Source organism: Scyliorhinus canicula, chromosome 5, assembly GCF_902713615.1.
Source record: "Scyliorhinus canicula chromosome 5, sScyCan1.1, whole genome shotgun sequence".
Taxonomy (NCBI): domain Eukaryota; kingdom Metazoa; phylum Chordata; class Chondrichthyes; order Carcharhiniformes; family Scyliorhinidae; genus Scyliorhinus; species Scyliorhinus canicula.
Window position 1 is genome coordinate 121517769 of NC_052150.1, and position 22886 is coordinate 121540654.

Here is a 22886-nt window from a genome sequence, read left to right on the forward strand (position 1 = left end):
GTGTGTGCGTGGGTTTCCTCCGGGTAGTCCGGTTTCCTCCCACAGTCCAAAGATGTGTGGGTTAGGTGGATTGGCCATGCTAAATTGCCCGTAGTGTAAGGTTAATGGGGGGATTGTTCGGTTATGGGTATACGGGTTACGTGGGTTTAAGTAGGGTGATCATTGCTCGGCACAACATCGAGGGCCGAAGGGCCTGTTCTGTGCTGTACTGTTCTATGTTCTATGTTCTAAAACCTGACTAGTTTTCCCATCATGCCATTATTTTCTTCGCACAATACCACAAGGTAACCCTGGAATGTCCTGCCTGGCCGAATTCTGTCTTCCAGTGATCGCTTCAGCTCCAGCTCCACAGGAGAGTGTCACTGCCACATAACAAGACCCCAAAAGCAGGCCGGAGCCCTCTAGGTCTCCGTTATCCAGAGGATGCCTATCAAGGTTATTACAGACAAAAGGTTGTGGAAGACAATAGGCTGCCTTCACAATGTTCAAGGTTACCATCGCTCAACACAGTCATTGTTAATTTGTGCTCTGCACATATTCCAATAATAACTTTGGTTCACCAGCTGGGTACGAAACAACTAGGCCGGGATTCTCACTTTTGGGGACTAAGTCCCCACGCCCGCCGGAAAACGGGCAAGAATTGTTTTCCTCGAAAGTCTGGGGCAATTCTCCGTTTTCCAGGGGGTTAGCAGGACCCCGGCATGCGTCCTGCGGCTCCGGCTGCCGATGGGACTCTGCTGTCCAGACCGCGCTGCCGCAAGCGGGTCCTTGCATGCGCACGGCTGCCCAACGCATGCGTGTGGTGGCCCACCCCGGTGCGGGCGCAGCCGACATGGCGGAGCCACACAATGGGCCCGCGCGGAGTAAGGTAGGTGCCTCCCAGATCGCGGGCCTGGCCACCGCTAAGGCCCCCCCTGGAGTCAGATTCCCACCACCCCCCACCTGGACTGCCCCCTGCGACCGCGGGTCCCAGCTCCCATTAGGTGGTACCACATGTAAACCATGCTGGCGGGTGTTCAGCCGGTCAACTGCAGAGAATGGGCGCTGGGTCCTGTTCCAACGGCCCTCGACCAACACCGGTCGACCGCACGTGCGGGACTGGCGGGTCCATTGAGAATCGCGGACATTTCCGGCGTGAACGGCTATTCTCTACCCCCTCCCACTGGGCCCGATTCCGGCGCGGAGAGTCAGAGAATACTGCCCCTAACGTTTATTTCGAACATACTGCTTTACAAAATATTGCAGCTTCGTGGCTGCCAGTTAGTGTCAGGAGTCGATCTGACGCAAAAGCCATGCTTGCTCGGGTGAACTCCCCACCCTGACCCCAGATTGTTTTTTCTGGATTATGTGACCCTAGCAGCCAATCGCCCCTTAAAGGACCAGGCACCACAGTTGGCCAGCTGCTTGACCCAATACAAATTTAGCCTCAGCCTCTGGTAATGCTGAACCTCAAGGGTACAGATTACTAAAGAGGAGCTAGATCAGGAGAGAATAATCCCTCCACGCCACTTCATCCTGATACGACTCTGGTCATTGAGACTGAACGGCAGGTGTCAGAAATTTGCAGAAGCTCTTTCAGGGTCCATGTACTGTTCCACTGCAAGTCGGCATCGTCCTCCTGTAATGTCGGCACTGAGGGCTACCATTCCCTCCTTATGATGAAAGTGTGCACTGCCAGCAGTCGGCCGGGAGAGTAATGCTTACAGACAGGACTTTAGGATGTTGGAACGTGATCAGTGGTCGTCATCATCTCCATCTATGAATTGGGTGGCTCTGAGCACATCCCAAGTTGATATACCTCGTCGGGGCATTGCTACTACTTCATGGTTAAACCTACACACCCTTCAGAATCCTTGATGTTCTAATCATTTGAGGAAACATGCCACTCCTCCATCTTCCTCTCAAGCAGCTTCTCACCTCATTGAAGTGGCAGGTTGTGAAGGGGGCAGCAGATGACTATGATGTTTGACACCTTTTGTGGACTGTATTGCAGGGCTACATCAAATTTCTCCAGACACCTGAACCCCATTTTCAGCATCCCGATTGTCTGCTCCATCAGATTGTGAGTAGCAGCATGAGCCTCATTGTACTTGGTCTCAGCTGCACTTTGTGGCCTCTACACAGATGTCAGCAGCCATGTATGTGCATATGGGTATACCTTGTCCCTGAGGAGCCAACCCTGGAGCCGCTGTGGACCCTCAAAAACGTTGGGTATCTGAGAGCAGCTCAGAATGTAGGATTCATGTACGCTCGCCAGGAACTGAGCACACAACTGGAGATGTGCTTCTTGTGGTCGCAAACCAGCTGGACGTTTAGGGATGGGAGCCCTTGTGGTTGATGAACCACGTTTCATGATGGGGATTAGAGAGCCATGTGAGTGCAGTCCATGGCACCCTGCACCTGTGGAATGTCTGCAATGTAGTCAAAATCCTGGCTCTTGTCTCTTGGTTAACCTGATCCAGGTCGAAGTTGACATAGTTGTTTGCCATAGTGGTGAGTGCACCCATCACCTCCTTGATGCACCTATGAGCAGAGGATTACGAGATGCTGCTAAGCTTACAGGTGGGTCTTGGAAGGAGCCAGTCGTGTAAAACCTGAGGATGGCTGTGACTTTCAAATACACAGACAGTGGATGCCCTTCAAGTACCATTGGTGCCAACTCATGCAGACATTTACATAAGTGAGCCACCATATTCCTGGCATCTCTGAGGGGTTCTATCCTGTGGCAGCAGTGCAGGTCCTGCCACCCTTTCCTTAGGGTTCGGCTCCTGCATCTGGAGAGCCAGGTAGCCTTCTCTTCTCTTCTCTCAATGCACAAGAAGAATGATAGCCAGTTTCACAAGCTCCATATCTCTCGTGCACTAATCAGTGTAAATATTAAGAGAGAGAATTAACAGTTTGTTTTTTTGCCTCCAAAGGTTCACCCTTGCCCAAAACCTTTGTTAGCTGCATCTTGATGGCCAGTGACTAATTTGCAGGCCATCACATTGAGGACCTGTCTTTCATTAGCTCCCAGAATGGACAAGAGTGGCTGAGTGACTACAGCTGAGAGCACTTCACAGCTGCAGGTTGTGTTTACTGCTTGCTCCTGCTGGTGGCTGCAGATGCCCGGAGGCTGCTGTTTCCATTTCCTTCTTTTTCTATGGCCGGAAAGAGGGAGATTTTTTCTAAGATACCTGGGTCCTGGAACACCGGGCTCAGGGGGACGTACGAGTCCAGGATGCAATCCAGTTTGAAGCAAGAAGACGCTGCGGGACTTGGTGCGCGACATTGTTCCAAATGGGCCACCTGATGATGCTGTTGAAGAAATGCTTTCGCAGATTGCTGATGCTTTTGTTGCTGGTGTGGCGGGTGCTGCATGTAACTGGCACATCACTGCGGGTTAAACACGCTGGAAGCCAAGGATGTTCAACTGCACCTTGAGCGCCAGTGGAATATGTGGATTCCAGGATTTGGTTTCGGTGAGATTGGGCTGTGTCAGAGGGCCTGCACAGCAGCGGCTCCTGGACAGAGAACGGCACTGATACGTGGAACAAGTCACATATTGATGGACAGATCATTTTGACGACAAAGTTCTGTCCATGATAACATATTCTCAGGTTTCTCCTCTTTCTGTTGAGGAACCTGTGAGGGGTGATACAGTGTGTTTGGGTTTTTTTTGTGAAATGAGCTGACATATTGGTACAAATGTGGAACGGTGATGTTTCCTTGTTGTTTAATGGTGAGTGTGATGTAAGGGATTCAAAATAGTTGATTTTAAAATCTTTGTTACTGTTGATCGTTTGATAAACAAAATATTTTCCATTCAACTGTATCCTGAGCACTGATGTAAGGTGCAAACATTTTCACAAGCTTCACTCCAAAGACTTGTGCAGAATCTGGTCAATGGGGTGCACCTATAAAGACACACCAGCATTCATCTGATGGATTGGTTCGCTCTGTCTAGATTGTGTGCCCTTGCTCACCATCAAAGGGGCTGTATGTGCTTGCCCATTCGGCCAGTGGTGCAGAGAAACCGGTGAGATTGGGCCGTTCGTGTGCCAAAGGTTAAGTGCTGAGCAACAATCTGTGGCACTCACGCACATCAGTGGTCAGTTAGTGGGCATAATTAACTTAGCTGTCAGACTGAGTGAATGTTAATTGACTTGTAGCTGAAAGATCTCATTGAATGTTCATTGCTAACATGCCTTACCATTACACTTGACCTTGTCAAGCTTCTTGATTAATAAAGGGATCAAAAGTTATGGGGGAAAGGCAGGAGAATGGAAAATATCAGCCATGATTGAATGGCGGAACAGACTTGATGGGAAAAGTGGCCTAATTCTTCTCCCATGTCTTATGGTCTAATGGTCAGTAATTAACGCACAGGCTACCCACCCTCCACCCCCACCCCACCCCCACATATGAGTGGATCTTTCAGCCTGATATGTAAAGCCACCCAACCAAAGCACTAGTCTCGACTTCCTTTTGCAGGGCCTGGGCCTTCCAAGAAGGCCGAATCCCAACAGCAGAAGAATACAGCCTCAGAAAGGGTCAGTTGAAAACTAAGCTTTTTTCCCCTTCTTGATCTCACTACAGCCCCATTTTGGGCCCACCTCTTTCCCTTGCTGTCTTCAGGCCTTTGCTCCTTTTCTGGGCTCCAATGCTCTGCACCAACTGTGCCTTCAGCCCCAGTATCTTCAGCTTTCTGTCCTGGTTCATTGGCCCTAATGGTGCTGCTGCCTCTGCTAGTCCCTCCTCTGCTGCCCCCTCTGTTGCTGGACCCCACCACTAGCAGCCCCCTCTGCTGGCACCCTCCTCTGCCGCTGATCCCCTTCGATTGTTCATCCCCCTCACTTCTCACCCCTTCGCCAGTCCAAAACCGTCAAACCCCCTCACCCCTTCACTGTTTCATCTCCCTCATTGCTCACCCCTTGCCGGTTCACCCCCCTGAATATGATTCCTTTACCTGGTTCACCAGCCTCCATCACCCCGAGCCCTATGCCAGTTCAAAACCTTTAAACCCCCTCACCCCTTTACTGGTTCACCTTCCCTCAGCGCTCACCCATTCATCGATTCATCCACCTGAACATGATACCTTTAGCTGGTTCACCCCCCCCATCACCCTGAGACCCTTCGCCAGTTCCCGCTCACCCTTACCAGAGCCCTCTCTTCTCTGTAATTGAGTGGTACCCTGTAGCCGGCTCCGTATTCAACTCCAAACTCCGCTTGGAGGTGGGTTCGCCAGGTTTCCGTTTTTAAAAAGCTGTCATAAACGATGTTGTTATGACATCACGCCACCATGGGCAGGGTTTTGCGTGTGGAGGGATGATGGCTGTGAGGACTCCTTACAAAGAGATGCAAATGTATTAAAATACGGCTCCCAATGTAGCATGGTGGAACTACCATTGCTTCACTGATAGGAGGCGGGGCAATTGCAACTGGACGTTCTCCCGTTGTAAAGCACAATTTGGGCCTCCTATGTTTATTCACACTCGATGTGGACGGGAGTGCAAAATCCCGGTCTTGGTAAATAACATTTGTATTGGCAGTTGATGATTGCTCTGATAACATTTTAGCATATGATGTCTTTGCTGAATATTTCCATTTATAAGCTTTCCTCAGTGGAACTATATTTTTCTAATTGACATTTCTATTAATTTTGTAATTAACAAAGTTACCTAAACATTACTACATTTGACATAAATACAACTTGCAAAGGAGGGGAGCAGCATTTGGAAGATCAAGTGAAACATCTATATTTGTGTCCGATAGTCCTGGACTGATTTTTAGATGTAATTTTAAAAAAGTAATTTTCATGCTCATCATGGTGAAGGATGCTAGTGTTTGTTTTTTATTCGTTCCTGATGTGGACATCGCTGGCTGGGCCAGCATTTATTGTCTATCCCAAATTACCCTTGAGGTGGCAGTTAAGAGTCAACCACGTTACTGTGCATCTGAAGTCACATGTAGGCCAGACTAGGTCAGGATGGCAAATTTATTTCCATAAAGGGCATTATAACATAAAACATAGAGTGCAGAAAGAGGCCAATTGGCCCATCGAGTCTGCACCGACTCACTTAAGCCCTCACTTCCACCCTCTATCCCCGTAACCCAATAACGCCTCCTAACCATTTTGGCCACTAAGGGTAATATATCATGGCAAATCCACCTATCCTGCATGTCTTTGGACTGTGGGAAGAAACCGGGGCACCCGGAAGAAACCCACGTGGAGAACGTGCAGACTCCACACAGGCAGTGACCCAGCGAGGAATCGAACCTGGGACCCTGGCGCTGTAAAGCCACTTGTGCTACTATGCTGCCCTAGATGGGTTTTTATGGCAATTGACAATGGTTTCATGGTCATCATTGGACTTTTTAATTCCAGATTTGTATTGAATTCAAATTTCACCATTTACAGTGATGGGATTTGAAATGGAGTCCCGGGAGCATGATTCTTGGTAAACTGGCTTATTAGTCCAGTTACTATACCACTATGCCACCGCCTCCTGTTATGGTTCCTCATGTGAGAATTTGGTCAGGCTGTTATGTGTATTGTGTAAGAGTCCTTCCTGTTGATTCTCTTCTGTCCCCTTTCTTTATTTTTTGCTGTTATTAGTTTTGATCCAAGGGTGCTTAATGGACATGTGTCGAGCAGAGGAAACGAGGAATTCAAAAGTTACAAAAGAGAACACTTTGCTAGCCTTGGACAGAAACATTCAGAATCTGTGGCACGCAAGGTGGGGTGGGACTTGGTTTGATTGGTTGGCTGGGGGCAAATAAATTGGCCAAATCACCTTGGCCGGGATTCTCCCGGAATTGGCGGGGTGGCCCGTAACGGCACCAAACAGCGTTGTGAACCACTCCTCTGTCGGGCCGCCCGGAAGTTGTGGAATCCTCCTCACCACCGGGGGCTAGGCCGGCGCTGGAGGGGTTGGCACCACGCTAACTGGTGCCGAAGGGCCTCCGCCGGCCGGTGCGAGTTGGCGCATGTGCAGGAGTGTCAGTGTGCCTGGTGCATGCGCAGAACCACTGGCGTGTTTCCTGTGCATGCGCAGGGGGTTTCTTCTCTGCGCCGGCCATTTTGGAGCCTTACAGAGGTCGGTGGGGAGGGAAAGAGTGCCCCCAAGGCCCGGGGCCCTCCCCGGGGCCGCATCCGCCCATGCCCCCTGAGGGCTCCGCTAACTGCCCTCCAAGCCAGGTCCCGCCGGTATGGACCTTGTCTAATTCACGCCGGTGGGACTGGCCAGAAACGGGTGGCCACTCGGCCCATCGGGAACCGGAGAATTGCCAGAGGGGCTGCTGCCAATGGCCCCTGACCGGCGCGGCATGATCCCCACCCCCGCCGGAAAAATGGCACTGGAGAATTTGACAGCTGGCATCGGAGTGGCGGGGCCGGATTCATGCCACCCCCCGGTGATTCTCCCACCCGGCGGGGGGGTCGGAGAATCCCGCCCCTTATTCTGTCCAGTAACTGGTGGTGATTGGATCCTGCCTGAGTGGGATGATTTCCAGAGACCGAAGGAAAGCAGAGTTGAAACTGGACACACAGTGAAAAGGACCTGCTCTCTCTCCCTCATGTTTTCTCCAGAAATGCTATGAGCTGCCCAATTTTGGAAACAGCAGAGACCTGAATGAATCTACTATGAAAACCATTATAGACTGGAAGCCAGAAATGTTGTCCTGAAAGCCTGGTTTGAAGGAGCGTGCTGCAGAAACCTCTTCCACTCTGTGTTTGTTTGTCTTGAGTGTTTGTGTAGCGGGTGGGAGCAAGTTAAAGTGAGGAATTAGGAATTAGGCAAGAGTTAACCAATTGGATTTGCTGCATATTTCATTATAGTTTGTGTTATTACTAAAAAGTAATTGTGTTTACATTTACAAACGTGGTGACTGTAATGATTGGGCAGCCGGGGAGGAAAGACTTTGGGTATTTTTCTAAGAATTATTGGTTATAATCATAGAATTCCTACAGTACTGAAGGAGGCCATTTGATCCATTGAATCTGCACCAACCCTCTGAAAGAGCACCGTGTCCACTACCTAGGCCCACTCCCCTGCCCTTTCCTCCTAACCCTATAACCCCACCTAAACTGCCCATCTTTGGACACTAAGGCCAATCCACATAACCTGCACATCTTTGGATTGTGGGAGGAAACCGAAGCACCCAGAGGAAACCAGGTTCAATTGGGTTGCGACTCCGGGTCAAAAGAGGGCTGGAATTGACCATGCCCTAGCCCAGGGTGTTGTAATAATAGTAGATTTTAATTCTGAAGGAAACAAATCCCAGAGGGAAACTTGGCTAATGTGCCATACCCTTTTTTGTATTCTGAAAACAAGAAGAAAATGTCAGGGCCTCAGCAGCATGAAATCGAGGAACAATTTTGGGATTTTAAATTAAAAGTATAAGGTTTATTAACAAGAATAAAATAGGATAAAACATAACCCATAAGATTACAGTTACATAGTTAAAATTGGTCTTAATAAATATTGCGCCTAAAAGACGCACTTGATCAGACTCACAAGGAAACACCCTTAAGACAATAATCCTTTATAGATGTTTAACCTTAATAATCCAGTAATATGACTCCAAGGCAAAGCTGCTCTAGATTTATTAAGGCATACCGCATGACCTCTTAAAGTCACTTCCACTCTGCTGTGGAATCCAAAACTTAGAAAAAAGCTGCAAAGAAGTTTTGTCTTGTCTGGATGGTTGATTCAAACAGTGCCGTTTCCCCCGGCCCAGAGCTGTTTCCAGCAGCTCTTCGTCATACAGACAACCATTAAACTCTCAACATCTCTCCCTCAATAACCTTTTTATCTTTTATCAATGATTCCATTTCCTCAGCACTTCTCTGAACTTAACTTTTCCAAAATATAAATGTCTTTCATGTTTTCCTGTGGCCTCCACCTTTGGGACAAATAAAATTTATTAACCTGCCATTGTTTACTTATGAAACATTCGCAAGCTATAAAAGCCTTTTTATTCCCCCTTTAAATTTAACAGCTGAAAACAAGGGGCGCAATTCTCCGCACTCACGACGGTGCGGAGAATAGCGTGGCTCGTAAAATTTTACGGCCACGCTAGTCCGACGCCCTCCCGCTATTCTCCCCCCCCCACGCCCAACTCCCGATACGAATCGCTGCCGCCGTTTTTTTACGGCCAGCAGCGATTCTCAGCTGTCCGATGGGCCGAGTTCCCAGCCCTTTACGGCTGTTTTTACGAACGGCAAACACACCTGGTCTGGCCGTTCGTAAAAACGGCCGTAAAGTCCCGATTTTTAAAACCATGGCACCGATTGGCACGGCAGTACCACGGCCGTGCCAAGGGTGCCATGGGCCCGCGATCGGTGCCCACCGATCACGGGCAGCGGGTCCGATGCCCGCGCTTTCTTTGTCCCTCCGCCGCCCCGCTGTATCACTTCGCGGGGCGGCTGAGGGGCATCCCGGCCCGCGCATGCGCGGGTTTCGCGCAAATGCGCGATGACGCCATCCGCGCATGCGCGGGTTGGAGTCTTCCAATCCGCGCATGCGCGGCTTACGTCATATGACGCGTCAGCCGGCGCAAACTCTGGCAAGCGGGCTTAACGAAATTCGTTAAGCCCGCGATGCCGGAGTTTACGGCGGCAGCATGCTAGCCCCGACCGGGGACCAGAATCGGTTCCCGGTCGGGGAGGGGGGGCTGGCGTCAAACCCGGGCGGATTTGACGCCAGCCTTACGATTTCTCCCCCTCTGGGAGAATCGCGCCCAAGATTCGTAGGTTTCTGCCAATGAACTTTTCTAAACCTAGCCTACTTACTTTAAACCACTTGACCATGAAAGTCTCCTTGTAAATGAATACATCTCACACCTTTATTCCTTTTCCTACAACTCTTCCAGTCAAAAGGTCTCCATTAATCTTTTTCAACTTAATTAAATCATTTGCACACAGAGACAAAAATATAAGCCTTCTTTACAGAATAACACAATATCCCGCCAAAATACAAAAAAATCATCTATTTTGAAAGGGCAGAAACCTGTATCATAAAATGAGGCCCAAACTATTCATGAAGTGAATTCTGTGGGGGCACTGAGGCCCCTGGCACACACCAACCACCCAAACCTCACTAAAAAAGTAGTGTGAAGTGCACCCAAGGAATTGTCGACTTCAACCCCAGTTATTTAACAGCCAATTGGCTGTTAATAGACTGGAGGCAACATTTACTCCTCACAGGGAGCTGCCGGTCAATTGGATGGCTGGCATCTCTGTAGTGGCAGCCATATCAGGTGGGAACAGTGGCCAGTGCTGGACAACAGGCAGTCCCTGTTTGAGATTGTGGTAGTCACCACTGTTGTATATATCACATACGAAATGTAATACGGTAAGGCCCCTGTACTACAGGTACGGGGGTATATCCCTGCCTGTTGGCTCCGCCCAGTCGGCGGAGTATAAATGTGTGTGCTCACTGAGCTGCAGCCATTTCGGCAGCAGCTGCGGGAGGCTGCACATCTCTACGTAATAAAGCCTCAATTACTCTCTACTCTTGTCTCGTCGTAATTGATAGTGCATCAATTTATTAAGCAGTGATTTTACAATGATGGACCTCCGCATCAAGCCTGATCACCTGCAGCTGCACCCTCAAGCAGACAATGCCAAGTCGGCCTTCACCCATTGGCTAGCTTGCTTTGAGGCCTACTTCGGATCTGCGACAAAACCACCCACAGAGGCACAGAAACTCCAGATCCAGTATATACGGCTGACCTCCGATATCTTTCCCCTCATCCGGGATGTTCCTACCTATGCTGAGGCCATGGCGCTTCTGAAAGAGAACTACAAACTATACGCCAGGCATCTCCTGTCTACGCGGCATCAACTCCCCGGTGAGTCTCTGGTGGAAGGTTTCTGGTGTGCCCTGCACGCCTGGTGAAGGACTGCGATTGCCAGGGCATTTCGGCCGTTGAACATTCTGAACTCCGAATCAGGGACGCTTTCGTTATGGGCATAGGGTCAGCGTACATCCGCAGTGCCTCTTATAAGGGGCTACCCTTGATGTCGCGGCAACCAAGAAACTCGCAATCTCACTGATGGTCGCCTCCCGTAATGTACAAGCGTACGCCCCCGACCGCACGGCGCCCCCCTTCCTGGAAATTGTGGACCCCACCAGCAAACACCCCATCGTGGACCCCAGCCACAACCGCCCCCCAGCCAACCCCAAGTCTGCGTCGTGTGGCAGCCAGCCAATCCCGGAGGACCCAAGTGCTACTTCTGCGGACAAAGCACCCCTGGCAGTGCTGCCCGGCGGGGAGCGCACTTTCAAGGCCTGCAGGGGCTGCACGGTAGCATGGTGGTTAGCATAAATGCTTCACAGCTCCAGGGTCCCAGGTTCGGTTCCCGGCTGGGTCACTGTCTGTGCAGAGTCTGCACGTCCCCCCCGTGTGTGCGTGGGTTTCCTCCGGGTGCTCCAGTTTCCTCCCACTGTCCAAAGACGTGCGGGTTAGGTGGATTGGCCATGCTAAATTGCCCGTAGTGTCCTAAAAAGTAAGGTTAAGGGGGGGGGGGGGTTGTTGGGTTACGGGTATAGGGTGGATACGTGGGTTTGAGTAGGGTGATCATTGCTCGGCACAACATTGAGGGCCGAAGGGCCTGTTCTGTGCTGTACTGTTCTATAATTTTGCTGCTCTGTGCCAGGCCCGCTCAATTGCTGCGGTAACCAGGCCCATTGTTCCTGCACCCCACATGCGACCCTTGGGCGCCGCCATTTTTGACCTGCCACCCACGTGCGGCCCGTGGACGCCGCCATCTTCCTCGCCTTAGAACACGTGCACCCCGTGAGCGCCACCATCTTCCCCGCCTCAGGGCCCCTGCTCATCGGGCACCTCATCAGGCCGCTCATCGCCTGCAACCACTGCCGACCAGCCAGGGGCCATCCAACACCAGCTACATCTCGCCTCCATTATGATCGACCAGTCGCTGCCGCACAACCTCGCAACTGCGTTGATGACGGTAAAGGTCGATGGGCACAAGACATCATGCCTTCTTGACTTCGGGAGCACCGGGGAGCCTCACCATCCAGGGCGTAGAGTTCAGTGACTTCAGGCTTCAGGCTCTACGTCCTCCCCAACCTCTGCCCTGACTTCAGGCTCTACGTCCTCCCCAACCTCTGCGCTGCCCTGCTACTCGACCTGGACTTCCAGGGCAACCTCCAGAGTCTAACCCTGAAATTCGGTTGGGCCCCTACCACCCCTTACTGTCTGCGGTCTCACGACCCTTAAGGTCGACCAGCCTTCTCTGATTGCAAACCTCACTCCGGATTGCAAACCCGTCGCCACCAGGAGCAGACGGTACAGTGCCCAGGACAGGACCTTCATCAGGTCTGAGGTCTAGCGGCTGCTGCGGGAAGGTATCATCGAGGCCAGCAACAGCCCCTGGAGATCCCAAGTGGTAGTTGTGAAAGCTGGGGAGAAAAACAGGATGGTCGTTGACTACAGTCAGGCCATCAATCGGTACACACAGCTTGACGCGTACCCCCTCCCACGCATATCTGATATCGTCAATCAGATTGTACAATACCGGGTCTTCTCGACAGTGTGCCTGAAATCTGCCTACCACCAGCTCCCCATCCGCAAGGCGGACCACCCATACATTGCGTTTGAAGCAGACGGCCACTTTTACCACTTCCTTAGGGTTCCCTTCGGCGTCACTAATGGAGTCTCGGTCTTCCAACGGGAGATGGACCGAATGCTTGACCGGTACGGACTGCGGGCCACCTTCCCGTACCTGGATATCGTCACAACCGCTTAGCCATCCTCGGCTATATGGTGCAAAATGGAGTTCTAGGGCCCACCCCGATCACATACGCACCCTCATGGAACTCCCCCTCCCCCACTGCCCCAAGGCCCTCAAACGATGCCTGGGGTTCTTCTCATACTACGCCTAGTGGGTCCCTAACTATGCGGACAAGCCAACCCACTCATTCACTCCATCGCTTTCCCCCTTACGGCCGAGGCTCACCAGGTCTTCATACGTATCAAGGCCGACATCGCCAAGGCCTTAATGACCGCGGTTGACAAGACACTCCTCTTCCAAGTCGAGAGCGATGCATCAGACGTCACTCTGGCCGCCACCCTCAACCAGGCAGGCAGGCCCGTGGCATTCTTTTCACGCAGCCTCCATGCCTCCGAAATTCGGCACTCCTCCGTCGAGAAGGAGGCCCAAGCCATTGTAGAAGCTGTGTGGCATTGAAGGTATTAACTGGCCGGCAGGAGATTCACTCTCCTCACTGACCAACGGTCGGTAGCCTTCATGTTCAATGACACACAGTGGGGCATGATCAAAAATGATAAAATCTTGAGGTGGAGCATCGAGCTCTCCACCTACAATTAAGAGATTTTGTATCGCCCTGTTAAGCTCAATGAGCCCCCCAATGCCCTATCCCGAGGTACATGTGCCAGTGCAAAAGTGGGCCAACTCCGGACCCTACACGATGCTCTCTGTCACCCAGGGGTCACCTGCTTCTTTCATTTCATAAAGATCCACAATTTGCCCTACTCCATTGAGGAGGTCAGGGCTATCACCAGAGACTGCCAGGTCTGCGCGGAGTGCAAACCGCACTTCTACTGGCCAGACCGAGCGCATCTAGTGAAGGCCTCCCACCCCTTTGAATGCCTCAGCATGGATTTCAAAGGGCTCCTCCCCTCCACCGACCGAAACACATACTTCCTTAACATGGTCGACGAATACTCCAGATTCCCCTTCATTGTCCCATGCCCCGATATGACGTCTGCCACAGTCATCAAAGCCCTCAACACTATTTTTGCCCTGTTCGGTTTCCCCGCCTACGTCCACAGCGACCGGGGAATCCTCATTTATGAGTGATGAGCTGCGTCAGTACCTGCTCAGCAAGGGCATTGCCTCGAGCAGGACGACCAGCTACAACCCCTGGGGAAACCGGCAGGTTGGAGCGGGAGAATGGGACGGTCTGGAAGGTCGTCCAGCTGGCCCTATGGTCCAAATATCTCCCGATCTCCCGCTGGCAGGAGGCCCACCCCCGATGCCCTTCACTCCATCCGATCGCTACTTTGCACTGCGACTAATGCCACCCCCCATGAACGCTCCAGGACCCGTTCTCCGCAAGCAAGTGTGGCTCCACAAGGCGGACCCGTTGGTCGAGAGGGTACAGCTACTCCATGTAAACCCACAGTACGCCTACGTGGCATACCCCGACTGCCACCAAGACAGTCTCCCTCAAGGATCTGGCACCAGCAGGTTCCCCCCCCCCCGCCCTGACGCCACCCTTTCTCCCCCCAGCGCACCTCACGACAGCCCCTGCGCCAGGACAATCCGTCCTCCCCTTGGTCCCACCCGGGGATAAAGATGAGGTCTGCACGCTCCCGGAGTCACCGGCGACCTGCATCACCACCAGGACTGTGGAGCTTGCAAAGGAGGATCAAGGCACCCGATCGGCTGAATTTGTGAACTTTCCCCAAAATGATAACCTTGAAATACATGTAAATAATTTTCCACCACCCCCTGCTGGACTCTTTTTTAACAGGGAGTGAATGTGGTAGTCACCACTATTGTATACCGTATATACTCGCGTATCATGCGACCCCTAAATTTTCGTCCCCTAAACATGATTTTATGGTATACCTCATGTATCATGCGAGTCACTTTTTTGGAAATTAATTTTGGAAACTAAAACTTCCAAATGGTATAACTGTGTGTGGTTTCTGCAGAGTGGATTCTGCTGTGAAAGCTGTTCGTAATTCGAACAGCTTTCCAGCTGGCTTTACTAGCGTCGTTCAGCCACTTGCCGTTTCCATTCATAAAAACATGAATGGAAACGTCAAGTGGCTGAACATCTTCCCATCAGAATGCTGTGGTCAAAATCTGAAGAGTAGTATTCTGATGGGAAGATGTTCAGCCACTTGACGTTTCCATTCATGTTTTTATGAATGGAAACGGCAAGTGGCTGAACGACGCTAGTAAAGCCAGCTGGAAAGCTGTTCGAACAGCTTTCACAGCAGAATCCACTCTTCCCATCTTCCCATCAGAATACTACTCTTCAGATTTTGACCACAGCATTCTGATGGGAAGATGTTCAGCCACTTGACGTTTCCAATCATGTTTTTATGAATGGAAACGGCAAGTGGCTGAACGACGCTAGTAAAGCCAGCTGGATGCTATGTGACTTATCTTGGCCAGCATTTCACACCCGCGATTTTTGTACCTCGCGTATCATGCGACCTCCGAAATTTAGGCTTCAAATTAGGTGCTCAAAAGTCGCATGTTACGCGAGTATATACGGTATATATCGCATATAAGGTGTATTACGCTGAGGCACCTGTACTACAGGTAGATCCCTGCCTGCTGGCTCCGCCCAGTAGGTGGAGTATAAATGTGTGTGCTCACCGAGCTGCAGCTATTTCGGAAGCAGCTGCGGGAGGCTACACATCTCTGCTTAATAAAGCCTCGATTACACTCTACTCTCGACTCGTCGTAATTGATAGTGCATCAGAGATGTTGCTGGAGTCAGACACTGAAGGAAGTGATGGAATTTCTCTGAGGCATGGTTGCCAACTGTGTTTTCATGTGTTCCTGGAGGTTTCATCACATGACTCGCCCCCATGTTCCAGCCATTAGTTGGCCAAAACATCCATCTTTGTGATGCAATGTCTTCCTACTCCAGCAAAAAAACTCACTATCCAATTGTATGATGCTTGATTGTCATAAGAATAGCCTTTATTTCCCACTTTTGATAATTTTATGATAAAGAAAAATGTGCATAGAAAGAGATAAAAAAAATATTTTTAATGTCCTGATATTTTTTCTGCAGGATTGCATGCAATAATGTCCTGGAGATTTATTTAAAATTTTTGAAGACTCTGTACCTGGAAGCAACCCGATACTGGGATCAGGCTGGTAGGTCCTGACAATGGGATGAGAGCCTACGTTTGAGAGGACAGGGGACTACAGGATGATGGGGGAAGTGTGATCCTTGGGGACGGAGTATCCATGACGGGTACAGAAAGGAAGCTGGCACCGCGCCCCACCATCTCCCCCCCAGCCCCCAACTCCATCCTCCCCTCCGCTCTCCCCTCACTGACCCTAAACCAGCTTGACAACTGTGGCTGCCAGACTGGCCACTTGGCATGGGACTCCAGGGGTAAAATAGTGATGGTAGATGATGTGGCCCTTAAATGGCCATTAATTGGTTCCATAAAGGCCTCAATATACCCAAGATGAGTGGGCCTGGTGCCCTGTATAAAACTTCAGACAAAAGGTGGGTGGGAGATGGACGGAAGATCATGCGCTTGGATTTATAAGCCCCTCCCCCATTACTGCCCCATCATTGTCTCGCTCCCTTCAGTACCACCCACTCCCATCACTGTACCCCTCCCCCCATGACTGTCGCTGCCACCTCACCTCCCCACCCCACCTTGGTAGGATACCGTAAAATCCAACTCCATGGTTTTCCATCAAATAAAACTTATTAAATTCACACTGAAAATTTTAAACATGATCCCAATAATATCATCAAACACTCCCAATATCTCCTTCAAACTGCCCCCACCATCGTGCCTCAGTCCGAATCCCAGATAAGAAAATCCTACTGTACTAGTGTGGCAGTTTATCATTTCTCACACCAGTTATCCTTTATAAAAGTCTGAATTATATTGCCAATTCACGTGGAATTGGTGATCATTTTGTGCTGTAGAAATCACTAGAGACTTGGTGGAGATTGCTCAAACATTTTGTACATTGGACCCTGTGGCAGCAGATGAAGGAGCTTGGGCGATGATCCCATTCTGAAGACACAGATAAACGTGGGGAACTACAACCTTTTAGAAATTGCTGTAAGTGTACAACCTGGGAGAAAATTGAAGAGTAAAGTGGAGACGCTGCGCCTTTGGTTTACTCACACCTGTGATTTATACCTGTTTCCTAATCCTTGGGTCATTCCTCGAATGAAAACTGCTGTGGGGCCACAGTGATGTGACAATGAAACAACAGTAAGACAGAACCCTCAATTTAAAGGAAACATGTTAATGTGCTGGTTGTTCCCTAGGTAAACAATGGGTGGAGATAATCAATTCTAAATATAGGAAGTAGTCTTTCTGAGATTCTATTCTTTACAAATTTCATCACACATGTTGGGAGGTATGCAGAGGATGGAGAATGGGCCCTAAATTATTTGCTACCCAGGACCACTGGTATTTTAAATCTGGCTGCTCAAAGGGAACGTACATCTATCACACTGGGCTTGGTTAGAAAAAAAAAATTGCATTTATATAACTTGTTTCAAAACTTAAAGTAGCTTCTTAATAGCCAGACAAGTGCTTTTGAAGTTATTGGTATAGTTCGTAGGACACTTGTGGCTCATTGGGTCGCACCCATACCTCTAGGCCATAAATCCGGGCTGGTTTTTAAAGCTAATCTCACAAGTAAAAGAAAGTTAGGAAAAAAGAACCAAATTGTATTTACACAACTTCTTTCATGACTGTAAGTCACCCATAATTAGATCGAAGCTGAAGAAGTTCTTTTGATGTCAATGTTATAATTTAAGCAGCGGGGAATATTTTATGCACCAAATGCCCACTGCAGATAACAGGGCCGATTCGCGTTAACTGATTAACAGAAAATAACAATTGGAGGGTAAATATTTAATTACTGTCTTCCAAACACAAGCCAGCATCACATAATCATGCAACACCAATGACTCGTAAATACTGCCACACTTCCAGACCTGACTGTTGGTGATTCAATCTGAGAATCACCACATCTCAGATAAGAGGCAAGTTTGCGAAGCTGGGGTGTTCATGAATAATCTCAGCCGGTGGGCAAATTGAACCCATGCTGTGGTGTCACTCCAACATTACAAACAAGCCAACCAACTGAACTAACTGATTCCCACAGCAACTTAAATGTAAAGAGAGAGAAAGATTTGTGTTTACATAGCACGAGCCACTGGTGGCGGGATCTCCATTTCTGAGATGAAGTGTTGATGCCAACTTAGAATCCATGGACTTTCAAGACAGCAAAACTGGCACCACACTTAGACTGATTCAGCTACTGTTAAGGGGCTATCACCGGTGCCACGTGGAACACAATTGGCTCTGCTGAGAAACGGTGCGGGATTCGCCGGTTTTGCGATTGCCACTCAGGAGGCTGACAGGCTGCAGTTGAATATGTACACACTTCACTCCCCACACACACCATCCCAGCCAACAAGATGGAAGTGTGGCACGCAGCCCCATGTTTCGCAGACTCAGAGCTGGAGGCCCACCTGGACGCCATGGATGAGAGGAGGATTACCCGGTACCCCAGCCCAGAAAGGAGTCTTCCAGCCGTCGCCACTTGTCGTGCCTGGACGCAGGTGGCAGAGGTGGTCAGCACCATGGGAAAATTAGTACAGGCCGGCCAGCAGCGCAGAAACAAACTGCACGACCTCCTGTCCCACATACCCGTAACCCTACCTCCCCCCACCTGGAGGGCAGCTGAAACCCCACCCTATACCCATACCGGCCGTCATGGACAGAAGCCCTGGCTACTGATGCCACCAGCTACCCACCTTTTGGGCTGCATGATTCAGCTGCAGTCGTTTTTTGTTTCTCCCCCTTCCTTCCCCCTGGAGGAGAAAGCCGCGCACAACCACCGGGCGTGGGAGATGACAGGAGGCTGACCACTGGACCTGCACCCCATCACCATGGCAGAGCAGAGGGTCCTGGACATGGATGGAGGTGCGGAGGAACGGGAGGCCGTGGAGGTGAAGTTCGGACATGGGTGAGGAAGTTGCATTTCCCCATGACACCAGTGTCAACAGCCCCCCAACTCACCCTCCCCTCACACTACCCTCACCCCGACACCACCTGCACCCTACACCACCCCCATGTCCACCCCCACTCCCACCCTCCTGGCCCATGGTCTAATCATGCGTCTTGTCTTGTGTCTTGCAAGGCCTGCTGGAGATGGGGCGGGTCCATCTGTCGTGCCCCGCCCCCCCAGCCAGTGCCACAACTGGAGCCCCCGCCCCCCCCATGAGCCGAGCAGCGATGAGAGCAGCTCGGACACCAGACCTCTGCCCAAGACTCAGGAAACCCCAGAGCCCGGTTGGAGGATGACAGTAATTTCCTGTCACAGCTGTCTCCAACACGCTCCACCATCCCAGAGACACTCAACTCGGTTGGACACTTTAGTGAAGAGGCTCCTGGGACATTATTTGGTGCAATCACACAGTTGACCAGGTACAGCAGGTGTAGGTAGGAACACCCGAGCGGGCAGATGATCGGAGGGAAGGCCCAACCGAGGAACTAACTGCTGTGGGTTTTGGGTGTCTGGAACGGAGAGTCCCAGCTACAGTGGAAATGCAGTTGCAGAGCGAGAGACTACATGATGGGTTGTCGATGAGCATCCAGAACCGGGAGGTGTAGTTGGAGGAGTCCAACTGCGTGCAGCTGTAGGAAGTGGTCCCGGTAGTATGTGCCACCCAGGCCAACACCACAAGGAAGACATTGGGAACAACGGCTGTGGCAAGTCAAAGGCCTGGGGGCAGTATGGTGATGCAGTGGATAGCACTGCTGCCTCAGGGCACCGAGGTCCCAGGTTTGATCCTGGCTCTGGGTCACTGTCCGTGTGGAGGTTGCACATTCTCCCCATGTTTGCGTGGATTTCACCCCCACAACCCAAAGATGTGCCCTGTAGGTGGATTGGCCACGCTAAATTGCCGCTTAATTGGAAAAAATGAATTGAGTACTCTAAATTTATGCAAAAAAAAAGTCAAAGGCCTCAGCATTCTGTCCAGGCACTGGTCGAGGCCTAGGGCAGGTTTGCCACCTCACAGGCAACCATGTGCCAGACCCACCTTGACATTGCAGTGGTGCTACTGGGCATTGCCCAGTCACAGCAGGCTATGGCTGTGAATATTGACGGCATTGCCAGGACGCTGGCCGACATGGCGCAGACACAGAGGGAGGTGACCCAGTCCCAGAGAGAGATGGTGCAGTCACCCGAGAGAGGAGGAGATGGTGGGGCCTGTGCCAGTGACTCCCACAGGGGAGGTGCCAGAACACCGTGGCACCTTGAATTCGCCCCCCTTCCGTCCCTGGTGCATCCGGTGGGCAGAGGGCAGAACGTGGCGGCACCACGCCACCCGGGATACCCGAGAAGCAGCCGGGCCCATATAGGCCCGGTCACCCCAGAAGACGCCCGCCAACGAGGACCCAGGATGCAAATCACAGCAGGTCGCCTCCACTCCTGCTGTACCAATGGGGGAATCCACCTACACGTAGTTATGACTCGGAAGGCCTGGATGTTAGACACCAGTTAAGTTGGCACGGGAGCAAGGCATAGTTTAGTTATAGGGGCTAGGGTTCAAATCTGTAAATATTTGTTCACATTAAACATCTGTTCCACTGTTACGACCTGTCTCGCTGCTCTGTATGATGGGTGGTAGGGGTGCGCTTGTCTGCGCTGGCCAGGGGGAGGTGGGGGATGGGACGGATGGTGGGGGGGGGGATGTGTGGACCCTGTGGACGGCCTGGGCTCCACCCCCCCTCCCCTGACTGGCCCCACAACCATCACCCCAGGGATCAGATGGGACCATGATCGCAGGCAGGGATCACCCGGGTGGTTGGTGGAAAGTGCTACCGTGGGCAGGCAGGGATAGCCAGGGGAGAAGTGACAGGGTGTGGGAGTGGGATGTTGTTCATGTGACCCTGGCCAGTACCCCCTTTTACCAACCCTTACCCCTCTAGTTGGTGAACCTGGCGGCGATCAGAGCATTGCATGTGCGTTGGCCCTGGCGGACACGTCATGTGACCTCCCATGCCTGCCAGAGCCCCATGTCCTGTCCACCTTCACCCCCCTGCATCCTCCTCATCGGATGAGGCCTGACATTCCTTCACCAGCGTGTCGCCCCTCTGCTGCGTGATGTTGTGATGGACACAGCAGGCCAGCACGATGCGCGCAACCCTCGCAGCATCATACTGGGGACCCTCTCTCTTCAGGAGGCTGAAGAACCGCTTGATCACATCCCTGGTAGCCTCATGGTGCAGTTGTAATGTGTCTCCACGTCGGTCTGTGGCCTGCGGACAAGTGTCATCATCCACGACCGCAGAAGATAACCCCTGTCATCCAGGAGCCAGCCCCCCCTGGTTGTGTGGGGGGTTGGAGGCGTTGGCGGCTGCACGTCAGGAGTCATCGAATGTGCTACACACTGCCCGGTTGCAGAGGTGAATGATGCGCAGCTGATGGTCATATATCGGCTGCACATTCATAGAGTGGTACCCGGTTTGTGTAGAGCAGCCTATCAACTGCTGGTGCTCGTAGGGGGCCATGCATCCTGTCGACCAGCCCATGGACCTGTGGCATCCTGGCGATGGTGACGAACTCTGCCGCCTGGGCAGCGTAGTGGACTGCCGATCCACTTTGAAATGCGTCTATTGAGCCACCTGAGCATATAAGGCCTCCGTGATGCCACAGATGCATCTACGCATCGAGGTCTGTGAGATCTCGCTTAGGTCCCCACTCCTGGAAGAAAGCGGTTGTGAAGAAGTTCAGGGCGACTGCCGCCTTGACGGCCACCGGGAGCAGGTGTCCTCCCCATACCCCCCAGCGCCAGATGTGCCATCTGGTAGATATGTCGCACTGTCTCTCTGCTCAGCCAGAGTCTTCGACAGCATGCGCAGCCCACACAAGGCCTCATGCAGCACCTCCTTGGCACCTCCTCCTCCTCATCCTGTTGACAGCTCGCTCTCCATTCTGGGCTGCTGTCACCTATCCTCCTGCGGTATGTACTGCTGCTGCATGCTCCACTGCTGCATGTTCCCCTGGTGCAGCTTCCTCCTCTTTAGCAGCTCCAGCTGCAGGGCATCCCCCAGGGCTGTGGCAACCAGCAGGAAGGCCACCATTGCTGGTTGAATTCCAATATCCATTGTCTACAAGGGGTGAAAGGCCGACATGTTACCATGGTGCATACCCTCGTGCTCAACTGTCGTGATCTCTGCATGTGTTAATACATGTTCAGCTAATGTAAAGTAAGTACAGAAGATGATCACTAAATGGGAACACTAACAGGTGCTATATAAGGAATTTCCCGCTCTTTATTTATTTAGTGTAGAACAGCTAGAGTGAAGACATGATCAGATCAGTGTATTATCATAATTGTTAGTTGAATCTAAACTTACTTATTTATCTTACAAGTCAATGTATTAAAGTGAAAGAACTCACAAGTATATTATTATATTTTTCAATAAATAATTTGTCATCATCTGGAAGACCTCAACAATTTATCATCAGAATTCAATACAACTCGGCAAGACAAAAGAATAATATTTATATTACAATTCAGTAATATAACACAACCAGGTCCAACGGGTACATGGTGGCCCCGAAGGCACTGCGGACTCTGCCCCAGCATGACCCAACCCCATCCCCTCACTCCTGGCCCCATCGGTAGCTGGCATCGTGGGGGCCTCTGGCCTTGGCACCCGTCCCTGATGCCAGGAGTACTGTTGGCAAATGTAGATTTTGCCTGGGTCGGCTGTTCGTGAGTGGTGGCTGGTTGGGTGGGGGCGGGTGGGTGGTGTACGGTGGGGTGAGGGATGGAGGGGTTGGGGCATCCATTCGGCTGGTGTCACTCTGAAGAACCAGGGGCCAAGGTAGTTGGTCAGTGGAGTGCACAGCATGATGGCTACCCTGCAGGCCTGGGTGATGGTGGTCTGTGTCTTGGCACCGCTCCAGTCCCATGTGGGGCCACCCCAGCCACTCAGCCTGTTCCCCCATCACCCCGCTGCAGGGTACCATCCCACCCGAGACAGCCGGCTCAGCAGCCCACAGTCGCTCCTATCTGTATCCTATCTCCTCTCTCTCACTCATCAGCCACGATGCCGGTTTCATGATTTTTAAAAGCACAAGTGAACCTTGCCATTGG

The 22886-nt window shown here is 51.4% G+C and overlaps 1 protein-coding gene across 4 annotated transcripts in view; it reads right to left on the reverse strand.

Annotated features, from left to right (window-relative positions):
- The window catches only part of LOC119966225 (kunitz-type serine protease inhibitor-like), a 106015-nt gene that overhangs the window by 76552 nt on the left and 6577 nt on the right, over positions 1-22886 (reverse strand). The gene's annotated exons all lie outside the window — the stretch shown is intronic.